Genomic DNA, 11,127 nt, shown 5'->3' with positions numbered 1-11,127 from the left:
CTGCTTTGTCGAAGATGAGTTGGCCATAGAGTTGAGGGTCGATTTCTGGGCTCTCTATTCTGTTCCACTGATCTATGTGTCTGTTTTTGTGCCAGTACCATGCTGTCTTGATGATGACAGCTTTGTAATAGAGCTTGAAGTCCGGAATTGTGATGCCACCAACTTTGGCTTTGTTCTTCAATATTCCTTTGGCTATTCGAGGTCTTTTCTGGTTCCATATAAATTTTAGGATTATTTGTTCCATTTCTTTGAAAAAAATGGATGGTATTTTGATAGGGATTGCATTAAATGTGTAGATTGCTTTAGGTAGCATAGACATTTTCACAATATTTATTCTTCCAATCCAGGAGCATGGAACATTTTTCCATTTTTTTGTGTCTTCCTCAATTTCTTTCATGAGTACTTTATAATTTTCTGTGTATAGATTCTTAGCCTCTTTGGTTAGGTTTATTCCTAGGTATCTTATAGTTTTGGGTACAATTGTGAATGGGATTGACTCCTTAATTTCTCTTTCTTCAGTCTTGTTGTTGGTGTACAGAAATGCAACTGATTTCTGTGCATTGATTTTATATCCTGACACTTTACTGAATTCCTGGACAAGTTCTAGCAGTTTTGGAGTGGAGTCTTTTGGGTTTTCCACATATAGTATCATATCATCTGCGAAGAGTGATAGTTTGACTTCTTCTTTACCAATCTGGATGCCTTTAATTTCTTTTTGTTGTCTGATTGCTGAGGCTAGGACTTCTAATACTATGTTGAATAGCAGTGGTGATAATGGACATCCCTGCCGTGTTCCTGACCTTAACGGAAAAGCTTTCAGTTTTTCTCCATTGAGAATGATATTTGCGGTGGGTTTTTCATAGATGGCTTTGATAATATTGAGGTATGTGCCCTCTATCCCTACACTTTGAAGAGTTTTGATCAGGAAGGGATGCTGTACTTTGTCAAATGCTTTCTCAGCATCTATTGAGAGTATCATATGGTTCTTGTTCTTTCTTTTATTAATGTGTTCTATCACATTGATTGATTTGCGGATGTTGAACCAACCCTGCAGCCCTGGAATAAATCCCACTTGATCGTGGTGAATAATCCTTTTAATGTACTGTTGAATCCTATTGGCTAGTATTTTGGCGAGAATTTTTGCGTCTGTGTTCATCAAGGATATTGGTCTGTAGTTCTCTTTTTTGGTGGGATCCTTGTCTGGTTTTGGGATCAAGGTGATGCTGGCCTCATAGAATGAGTTTGGAAGTTTTCCTTCCATTTCTATTTTTTGGAACAGTTTCAGGAGAATAGGAATTAGTTCTTCTTTAAATGTTTGGTAGAATTCCCCTGGGAAGCCATCTGGCCCTGGGCTTTTGTTTGTTTGGAGATTTTTGATGACTGTTTCAATCTCCTTACTGGTTATGGGCCTGTTCAGGTTTTCTATTTCTTCCTGGTTCAGTTGTGGTAGTTTATATGTCTCTAGGAATGCATCCATTTCTTCCAGATTGTCCAATTTGTTGGTGTAGAGTTGCTCATAGTATGTTCTTATAATTGTCTGTATTTCTTTGGTGTTAGTTGTGATCTCTCCTCTTTCATTCATGATTTTATTGATTTGGGTCCTTTCTCTTTTCTTTTTGATGAGTCTGGCCAGGGGTTTATCAATCCTATTGATTCTTTCAAAGAACCAGCTCCTAGTTTCATTGATTTTTTCTATTGTTTTTTTGGTTTCTATTTCATTGATTTCTGCTCTGATCTTTATGATTTCTCTTCTCCTGCTGGGTTTAGGGTTTCTTTCTTGTTCTTTCTCCAGCTCCTTTACGCGTAGGGTTAGGTTGTGTACTTGAGACCTTTCTTGTTTCTTGAGAAAGGCTTGTACCGCTATATATTTTCCTCTCAGGACTGCCTTTGCTGTGTCCCACAGATTTTGAACTGTTGTGTTTTCATTATCATTTGTTTCCATGAATTTTTTCAATTCTTCTTTAATTTCCTGGTTAGCCCATTCATTCTTTAGAAGGATGCTGTTTAGTCTCCATGTATTTGGGTTCTTTCCAGCTTTCGTCTTGTGATTGAGTTCTAGCATCAGAGCATTGTGGTCTGAAAATATGCAGGGAACAGATGAATGGATAAAGAAGATGTGGTATATATACACAATGGAATACTATGCAGCTTCAAAAGAAATGAAATCTTGCCATTTGCGACGACGTGGATGGAACTAGAGCGTATCATGCTTAGTGAAATAAGTCAATCGGAGAAAGACAACTATCATATGATCTCCCTGATATGAGGACATGGAGAAGCAACATGGGGGGGTAGGGGGATAGGAGAAGAATAAATGAAACAAGATGGGATTGGGAGGGAGACAAACCATAAATGACTCTTAATCTCACAAAACAAACTGGGGGTTGCTGGGGGGAGGTGGGATTGGGAGAGGGGGAGCGGGCTATGGACATTGGGGAGGGGAGGCGAACCATAAGAGACTATGGACTCTGAAAAACAACCTGAGGGTTTTGAAGGGTCAGGGGTGGGAGGTTGGGGGAACAGGTGGTGGGTAATGGGGAGGGCACGTTTTGCATGGAGCACTGGGTGTTGTGCAAAAAGAATGAATACTGTTACGCTGAAAAAATAAATAAAATGGAAAAAAAAAAAAAAAGCGACAGTAAAAAAAAAAAAAAAAAAAAGAATCAGTTCCAGGCCTCTCTCCTCACTTCTAGTGGCTGCCCACAACTCCTGGTGTTTCTTGGCTGATACATGTGTCACTTGAATTCCTTCCTCCTGTGCATGGCCTTCCCCCATACCACCATGCATCTTTGCCTCTTCCATCGTAGGGCCCACTCTGATCTGGAATGATCTTCTCTCAAGGGTCTTAATTACATTACATTACATTAGTAATTACATTAGTAAAGGCCCATATTCCAAATAAGGTCATATTCACAGGTTCTGGGTGCAAATGTTTGGCGGGGGGGGGGCATTCAACACACTGAGGCAGTAATGGTTCCTTCTCCTGGTAATCCTTGAGATTCATAATCTCACTTTCATCTCTAATCTCTTTCCTTTTCTCTTTACTTTTGTTCCACTTTCTACTTCCCTTCTCCTGTAATACACAAAACAAAGTTTGTAACTTGATGACTCCTGCTTCATGACAGTGGTAGACAAATAGGAGGAAGGTATAGAAACCTATAAAATAAAAGATTCTCAGTGTTGTATTTAACTATTTTTAACCTCCTTTAAATGTGCACAACACAGAACTAGGCTCAAAGTTCCTTGGCATAAGGTTCTCAGTCAATCATGAAACAAGAACAAATCTATAAATTAATACAACAAAAGTATAAAACCAATAAAATTTAAATGTAATCATTCTAAAAGTTTTTTTATTGAGTGCCTATTATGTGTCAGACACCGTAAGAGGTGTTGGAGACACAGCAATAAACCAAACTGGCAAAAATACCCGCCCAGGTGGATTACATTTCAGTTATTTTAGCAATGAATGAAGAATCAGATATCAATCATATGCCAAAACCAAATTCTATTCACAATGCGACTATATATGACTAATTGCTAGAGGGTAACATCATTTGAGTCCAGCATCTTTGCTACTGTTTACCATGTGAGGACTCAATTCTGCAATCTCTTTCCTCTATTTTAACGAATATGAACATTTCCTCTTATAGTGAACTCCAACAACATTTGTCAGAATTGTATCATCTACATATTAAACCTACCTTTTTCTTTTCTCATTGGCCTCAACAATTAAACAGTACATTACTCTGCCGCACCATTCCACTTTCTTGTGTCCCACGTCAACATATCAATATATTAAACAATTTAAGAAACCAAAATCTTGCCCTGTGGAAGCTCCTTTCAAGTACAAATTTCACCGCAAACAAGTAATTTTGTCTTTGGAAAGGATTAAAATAATTTGACATTCACAGTCTGGGATGGGTTTTTTTTGTTTTTTGTTTTTTGGGTTTTTTTGTTTGCTTGTTTGTTTGTTTGTTTTTGGTATGTCCAGACACAGAGCTTGATTGAGATTCCCTGTATTTCTAGAACCCTAAACCTAAAAGCATAGTTGCATGGAGAAACACTTGCTCCACCCCAGTGTTTCATGAATGCATCCTCTTGTCCTTTCGTTCCAGTATTTTGATTAAAAAATGGGGTACATAAACATATTTGCCCAAGTTCAACTTAATACTTTAAATTTAATACTTTAGCTCAGTTGTTTCCTGCCAAAACTTGAACAACCCAGAACCACCACAACTCCATCTTATTAGTAAGGGGGGAAAGAGAGAAAAGGAGGAAGGGAAGCAAGGGAGAACACGATGATCCCACAGTAACCATTTATGGCCATTCACATATCCTTTTTGCCCCATGCTACGTGGGCCTCTGAATTCTCAAGACCATTCACTAGAGCAAACACACTAGAGCTAATCATTCTTTATTGCCATAGGGATTTTTTTTACCATTATTTTAAAATCATTTAGAAAAATTTTGTTCTTTGGGCACTTCGTGTTTAGACTCCTAGATAAACAAAACTTCTGAAAAGCAGTAAGTGAGGAATGGTTATTGGGATTTTCACATTAGAAGTTGCCAACCTAATAGCAGCCAGACATGCTTACCAGCATATTTAAAACTTCAATGCTATCATTTTGGTAATTATGTGGTGCCAACATTCAACCACAAATGCAAAGAAAACACAACACCTAAATCACACGGCAGGGTTCAGTTATAATGCGGTCATCCAGATGATCAAAAAGAAAAGGCAGGGTTTTCAAATTTTCAGTGAGAGCATGCTGACCCTAAGAATATGCCTATAGACCCTGATTGCAAAACAGAGATCTACAACATGCCTGATACTTTCTTTGTCCATTCCCATTGTTCCTGTCATGCCCACTCTAGACCCTTATCTCTTACTCATGGTCGCATGTTCCCTCCTGTCTTTGTTCTCATCCATTCCAACCTGCCTCCTACATGACAGCCTGACTGGTTGCCCTCAGTTCAACATATTTTTGAGACCTACTGTGTGCCAGGTGCTATGCAAGGTCAGGATTACAAAAGTAAAAGATACATAATTTCTGTACACAGGAAACTCACAACTTATATCCCCTCAAAGGATTCCTCTTTTCCAGTAAGTTTATTAGAGACAAAGTAACATTTTGTTTACTTTATTCGTTTCTTCCCAGACTCATCCCTCCAGATCCCACTTCCAGTAACATGTTCAACAGCTCTTCTAGCCATGAAATAGATCTCTAATCCTCAGGGTTCACAAGCAAGTTCATTGTTATATTTATATCTATATATACTTGTATATACACACACACATACGCACACGTATTTTTCTTGGAGTTTGTGCTCTCTTTTCTTCAGACTGTGAGCTCCTGAGAAGTCAAGAAGTCATGGGCCCTAGATTCATTCTTTTAAATAAATATTCCTGGTGCCTATCACTATTTCCCAGGAGGCAAACATTATTCTCCTCTGTTCTTAAAATGAACTCTTTGCTACCCAGTTCAATCTGAAAATCAATCCAAGAATCTTTCAAAGGACAAAGGTCTTTGCTTCTGGAGCAAATAACATTTGAGATAAGCCAAAGGAGGCTGAGACCAGAGTCTGGAATTTTAGAAGCCAACAGTCTAAGAGAGCTAGGCTGGGACTTCAGTGCACCAGAAGCTCCACGTTGCTAGACCACAGCCACACTGCAGAGGCCCTTGTTCTTCTCAGAGTCTGAATCTAGGACTCCTGGAACAGTGATCTGTGTGCTCTCTTTTACATCTGGTCAACCTTGGGACTCCAACCTGAATCACACCCTCCATTAGCTCTGCTTGGCTCCTTCTGTTCTGTTTATATTTTATCATCTAATAGGTAAAATGGGCCAAGTTTTACACTATGGCTGCCTGGCGTGATTCAAAGGCTTTGTAACTCCCATGATGTCCAGAACACCACAAAGTGAAAACCAACTGAATTGCTAACAAAGTAATGTATAAAATAACCCATGACTCCAAGCAAGGCAATTTGTAATGATAGAGAGCAAATGAACTGTAGAAGCACTTACTTTAGTTCATTACATCCCAGAAATCATTCTCCAAGATTCTAGCCATGGCACAGGAGCATTGCACTCATGTTCGTGTGTACCCACACATGAATTAACAGCAACACTCTTCTAAGAACCCTCCATATAATAACTCACTTAATCCTCATAACAACCCTATGAGGTAGATACTATTATTACTCACATCTTGATGGACATGGAGATGTATCACCAAGATCCTTCTTCAAGGAAGGACTTACTTCTCAACCACAGTGAAGAGTGGTCTGAAATGTCCATCAGCTGCAGAGCTTCCCTGTCTGTGGTCATGCTCTTCTCCCAGGCAGCCTATGTCAGGGGTGAGTTGGAAAAGAAAGGCCAGCACCACCAGCCTATTGTGGGATAACTTTGGTGGACACTATTCCCCCCAGGGATCCCCATTGGGTCAGCCTCCACACTGCCGGGCTCGCTTCACTGTTGGAGCTCTCCCTTTGCCCAGTATACTTCCTACCTCTTCTTTTTGCAGGTGCTGACCTCTAACTAATGCCCTGCACTTCAAACTATTCCTCTTCTACTTCTGCAGATCCCAGCTCAGGACAGGCTGCCCAGAGATTCCCTTCTCTCCACTTCTCTAGGTTAAACCTTCAACACTCAACCCACACCTCCCCTCCTCCAAGAAGCTTTTTCCAATTCTACTGACCTTGAGCAACCTATCCTCTGAAGCCCCACCAACCTTACATTCCACAGTCCTAATTTATACCCTGCCTTATGAGTCTCCTCTTTATCTGCATGTCCTGACTCCTAGCTAAAATGAAGGTACCTTTAGCAGTGTCTTCCATAAATATTCTTTTTTATCATATTTTTAGAAATTTAAAAAATGCAAAAAGTACAAAACTTTATGGTCATTTCACTCAGAATTAACCAATGGCTCCCTTTCAAGAAATTGCTTCCAGTCTCTTACCACCACCCCATCCCATCACCCTCCCCATAGACCAGGAAGCTCCTTTCACATGAGGCTGATATGTCTCTTACACACATTCAATGTTGTATAAATGTTATTTGGTATTTTATGACTGAATAATTGCATTTCACATAGGGAGTGTCATATTCTCTAATTGTTCTGGAGCTTGCTTTTTCTGCTCACCATTATGATTTTTCTACTGCTAACTAACTGCATTTCTAATATACATATTGAACACCCAAAAATGTTATTGATAATAATGATGATGGAGAAAAACACACTGCATTAGGAGAGTAACTAGAAATTCATGACCTTAAATTTTCATGACCTTAAGAACTGAGAGCTAAATGTAGACTGCAGAAAAGAGTGTGTCATGCAGTAGGTATTCAAAACATTGTATTTAAGAATAATCATACTAATGATATTAGCATAGCACACCAAGGAGGTTGGCTCAACAAATTTGAATGATACAGATTTTGAACCTTAGAAAAATAGAGAAGAGGAAAAAAAAGTCATTAAGAAGTTTATTATATTATAAACTGTCATTAGTTCTATCATTAATTAATATTTGCCTCAAAACCCCAACTCTTAAAAGCCTAGGCATTTTGCTTCTTTTACCCAGTTAGTTTCAGGCTTACGGCCAATGGGCTGTCCATTATTTTAACCTCTTAACCTAACTCCACAGAACAGAATATTCTCAGAGAAATCTGAAAAGTGAAATTGTTGGCTACATCTTTGCCTGCAGTTTCTCAGCTTGCACTTTAAAGAAATCTCAGTTGGTAATGAGAAATCCCCTATAAGCCGTGTGACTAAGTTATTCTAGAGCTTCAGCCGTTTTTCTTTCTTTTAGCCTGGTTTTTGAAAAAAAAAAAAAAAAAGCTGTTACCCTTACACTCTCTCTATTTATTTATTTTGGCCTTGGCGGACTAGACCACAGCTAAAACTTTATGGACCTCATAAAATTCCCAACATTCTCAGACACGGGTCGTGATGTTTGTGCACTGGGCAGAAAACAAAGGTGCATTTATGAGGAGAAGGGACATGCTCAGAGATTAATGAACTGAGGTCAGGCATATAGGCTCAGGCTGCCACTACACTGCTTCATAGGCAACATGGGGTTTGAGTGTGTCCCTCTCTTCCTGCACTTCCTCTCCTATCCTCTATTCCCTGCAAGTGATGGGGCCCCGGTGCTGGTGCTATTCCTTGATTACCAAAACCTCCCACCATGATGCTGCCCATGACACTGTTGAGGGTTTGTCCTGCCTGAAAAGAACGATGTCTGGAATTTTCCATCCTGCCTTCACACATTCACCTTCAAAAATTGTCTGTCTTGTATCTCCTTTCCTCGTAGCTTGGCTTTCTTGTAGGTGAAAGTTGGCTAATCTGATAAAATAAAATAATTTGTTACCCTATCGTGTAGGGAAGGTCTTTTAGCAGAAGATTTCTAGAGCCAGGACCTCAGTCTGAAGCAGTGGTTCCATTGTTGAGGAAGTGGATAGAGCTTATAGCACTTTCGAAATTACACCACGCCTCATTTACCCAGTACTATGGACTGAATGTGTGTTTCCCTTAAAAATTTATATGTTGAATCTCCATCCCCAAGGTGATGGTATTTGGAGGTGAGGAGGTAATTAAGGTTAGATGAGGTCACGAGGGTTGGGACTTCATGATGGGATCGGTGTCCTTTTTAAAAAGGAAGAGACACTGGATCTCCCTCATGTGCTCTGAGATGAAGCTTCTCAGACAGAGAGAGATGCCATGGAAGGCCATGTAAGAATATATCCAGGATGAGGGTCCTCACCAGAAACTGACCATGCCAGCAACCTGATCCCACTTCTGGCCTCCAGAACTGTGAGATATAAATGTTTAATGTTTAAGCCCCTCAGTTTATGGTATCTTGTTTTGGTAACCAGAACAGATTAAGACACCCACCCACAGCACTGGCCTGCAAATCTTGCAGGAGTGGGCAATACTGTATCTCACTGAATCTTTGCACAGTTAATCAGACATCATAATTTCACCTTGTACTTATGTGCTTTATAATTTTCAATACACTTTTACATCACTTGATCTTCAGAATACCTCTCCTTTGCTAGGTAACATAGCTCTTAACCAATTAGTTTTCTCTTACCCATACCAAAGAGAATTTCTCTTACCAAAAGGATTGCATGATACTGGTTACTTAAGAGACTATATTATATCAGCTCAAAAACACAAAACTTCCCTTAGGTGATTAATATGGAAAAGAAATAAGAAGTCGTTCTTAGTCCCTTGTAAGGATTAATGATTTATTATTTAGGTAAGAGTTACTGTTCCTGAAAGAAAGTATAAATACTCAGATGGTCAGTGCATATGGGGCCTTTCCATTTTTTAAGATACAAAACCTCAGTGGGAATATATTACAAGATTAACTATGCCCAAAGCAAATAAGCATTGCTGTCAATCTTCAGATGAGATTAGGGGTTTTGTTTTGCTCAAAATAATTTCGTCTATGCACTTTCTATCACACGTGATGTTTTTAAAAACTGCTTTCAGCATTAACATCTTGCCATACTTCCTGTCCCTATATTTTCTCCCTTGTTCCTTATGTCTGCACAAGTTTTCAATTTAGATTATATTTCCAGCAGATGTTATATCTTCTAGAGTGTTTGCTTTCTCTTCGTTAAAAAAAGACGTGTAACACATTTTATGATTTTGAAAGAAAATAGCCTGAATAAAGATGTTCAGAAATCCTGAATTATTGCTTCTTAATTTTGTGTGTGTGTGTGTCTGTGTGTGTGTGCATGTGTGTGTGTGTGTGTGTGTGCACGCACGTTCAGGTGCACAATGCTTCTGAGAAGAGGAAAGCTACGGGAAAGAAAGCTTGTGTTTCGCAAACATTGAAGGAGAAGATCTTCCACTAGTTCCTAAAATTGTGATATAGACAAACATTTAAAAACAAAATAAAGACTTGTAGTAAAGAATATTTTCAATATTTAAAACCATATATGTGTAAAACAGGATGTTTATATTTTCTAAAGCATTCCCTTGATATAAATACTATAAATATTAGCTCATGATGCAAATGAACAACACTCTTGGGATTCTAAATATGTAAAAATCCGCATGTAGCTATATTAACACATTTAACTACAATTCATTTTAATAGGCTGGTAGATCTTGAATGAAACTGGCTGCATTGAAAATTTTCTTTTTCCCTTCTGAGTAGAAACTTTCACCCAAATATTAGTGCCCTCCAGACCCTCCCTTCCCTCTCTTTTCTAAAAAGGGGAAGATTTCAGTTATTAACACCCTTTTTAGATTTGACTCTAGGCTCTCTCTCTGAAGTAATTTGGATTTTTAAGCATCCTTAAAATATGTAATTACCTCAGTTTCCACTCGTGAAATCTTAGGCATCAGTAAGCAAGGGTGGGGCGAATTTGGAGAGTCAGGAAAAGGGCACTTTCCCTTAGCTCCTGAGATCACCTATGCTGCTTATTCATTTCCCAGCAAGACTGACCTTGTTAACTGTAACACAAATAGCAAAACCACTAAACGACAACAGAATCTCCATGGTGCTTGGACTATAAAAGTCTCTTAGTCTGTGAAATTGGCACACAGAGTTATTCTTGCTTTCTCACCCCTCCTGAGCAGGGGAGCCATTTTCCATACATGGTGGGGTATGTTATCCTGATTATCTTGCTTTGGACTAGGTGACCACTAAGGTTGCCAACAATTATGAACTTCTGGGATTTCACGCAGCTTAGTAAAGCTGACACCAAATAAATATCAAATGCTTGACTGATAGACTGAACGAAAGAAAGAACAAATGTCCATATCTTAGATTAAGCTGGGCTGTAGTTCCCAGAGACAAGAGCAGGATTAACAGACTAGGGAAAATACCTGAAAGAACATTTTGAAGGCTGATATAATTTGATAACCTATTATCAAATTAGCACTCTTTGGAATGGTGAGTCAGCCTTCATCAATAAACATTCTTTGAAAATGGCATTAAGGGATTGAATATCCTTAGCAAACTATTGATGCAGCTTCTAATCAAGGAATATCTATTTTATTAGTGGAATGAGATAGAGAAACTGTTAATTAGAATATGCTGTAATGAGATTTTCTGTTCTGCATAGGAAAATCCCAATTAATCACCCACATAACTCATCTAGACTTCAGCTGG

The sequence above is a fragment of the Meles meles genome, chromosome 2, assembly GCF_922984935.1.
Source record: "Meles meles chromosome 2, mMelMel3.1 paternal haplotype, whole genome shotgun sequence".
NCBI lineage: Eukaryota > Metazoa > Chordata > Mammalia > Carnivora > Mustelidae > Meles > Meles meles.
Note: the sequence above shows the minus strand (reverse complement) of the source record.